Source organism: Microtus ochrogaster, chromosome 1, assembly GCF_000317375.1.
Source record: "Microtus ochrogaster isolate Prairie Vole_2 chromosome 1, MicOch1.0, whole genome shotgun sequence".
In the NCBI taxonomy this organism is placed as follows: domain Eukaryota; kingdom Metazoa; phylum Chordata; class Mammalia; order Rodentia; family Cricetidae; genus Microtus; species Microtus ochrogaster.
In genome coordinates, this window is record NC_022009.1 from 45,599,779 (window position 1) to 45,601,693 (window position 1,915).

The window sequence follows — 1,915 nt, forward strand, 5'->3', positions numbered from 1 at the left end:
TCTCTCTCTCTCTCTCTCTCTCTCTCTCTCTCTCTCTCTCTCTCTCTCTCTCTCTCTCTCTCTCATATGTCTTTAGGTAGGGCTAGGACCTTAAGCCCAACTCCCCCTTCCATGCTGGGAGGAGATAGTATGTTTCCTACAGTAATCCACTGATTTCTCTGGCTCTTTTCTCCCCATCTTCCATGGTGGCCTCTGAGTCTTTGGGGGCTCTGTGCTAAGAGTGTCCCCTCCATCTCACCATTCTTACTCAGCTTTTCCCTGGAGGGGCAATAAGGAAGACAGCACAGATCAGTTTTCGTGCCATCCGGCTTAGAAAGGAAGAAATAAAACTGTACCTATTGTCAAACAGAGGGTCACAAACCTAGAAGATTCCAAAGAACCAACAAGATTGTCACCAGAACTAAGAAAGGAATTTAGTAAAAATCAAAGGATAGGAGACAGATACACAAAGGGTTTGTGGCAAATAACCAAAAAATAAAACTTTTGAAAAGACCATCAGAAAATACAAGACACTTAAGGATAGACTAAACCAAATCAGTTCAAGATGGCTACACTGAAAACTACAAAATTCCCGGGGGAGAGATTACAGAGATTAAATAAATGAACTGAGAAATGTGCCTTCATCAAAGCCAGCAGACAGGTTACAGCTGAGGCCGTGCTGTGGCCCACCTACACCTCCAGCGTCAGTTCCCGCCTCCCGCCCACCGCCTACGAGAGACTGGCAGCTCCTTCTGAGATCTCCTCAGAAATGCAGGCACCTACACCTAAGCCACGCATGGCATGGCCCCTAACCATACACAGCTAGTACACAATTAGTAATTCAGTTCCTCAGGATGGAGGAACTCACTGAAAAGCATCACTTGCTGGGCAAGTACAAGGTCCGAGTTTAAATTCTCATCACCCACATAGAAGCCCAGAGGACCACATGTGCCTGTCACCCTAGTGTTGCGGGAGGTCCTTCTGCTCCTCCAGCCTATAGCCGCTGTTGGGGCGTGGTCTCTCAGCGGCTATAGGCTGGAGGAGTGGAAGGACCTCCAGCAACACCCTAGTGCTGGGGCAACAGTACAGGGAGATCCTTGAGCATCACTGCCAAGCCAGCCAAAATGATGAGCTCCAGGCTCAGTGAGAATAAGGTGGAAGTCAGGTATGGTGGTATACACAGCACTCAGGAGGCAGAGACAAGCAGATTCGGGTGCAAAGCCAGCCTGATCTCCATAGCAAGGTTCCAGTCAGTTCTACAGTGAGACCCTGCCATCATCTTCATCATCATCATCATCGCCATCGTGAGGACAGCAATAGAGGAAGACATCTGATGTCCACCTCTGTTCTCCACTTATTTGCACACAAGGCCATACACCTGCACATACATACACTTCTGCACACAGCACAAGTATGTACAGACACAGATCCAGTTCCTTATATCAACCATGTTTTAGGATGAGACACTCACACAGAAATCCCAAAACACCTCAGAGAGAGAATACTTTTGCCATTGCAGAAAGTTGTAAGGACAATGCTGACCTCCTCGGCTATCAAAGCAACCTTTAAAAGAAGAGAAACAGCTGAGAATTTCCATTAACCTAACTTCAAAGCTGACTGTCAGACCGCCGCAGTCAGTCGCTGTGGTCCTTGCCTAGAGGAGAATGTGCTCAGACTTGGGGACTGGCAAATGTTTCTTTGACAAGTCCTATGAAACAATAACCATAACAGAAAACACTGAAACATTAGACTCCGCCAAAATTACAATCTCCTGTCTATCAAACAACGTCAGGAGGAAAATTTATAGGCAAGCCCCAGACTGAGAGGAAACATTTGCATGGCAAGTTTGTGACCTAAGGCGGGTGTCCAGGAAACATGAAGACCCCTCCAACTCAGTAAGAAAATATGAAAAATCCCTTTCCGCCAAAAAAAAAAA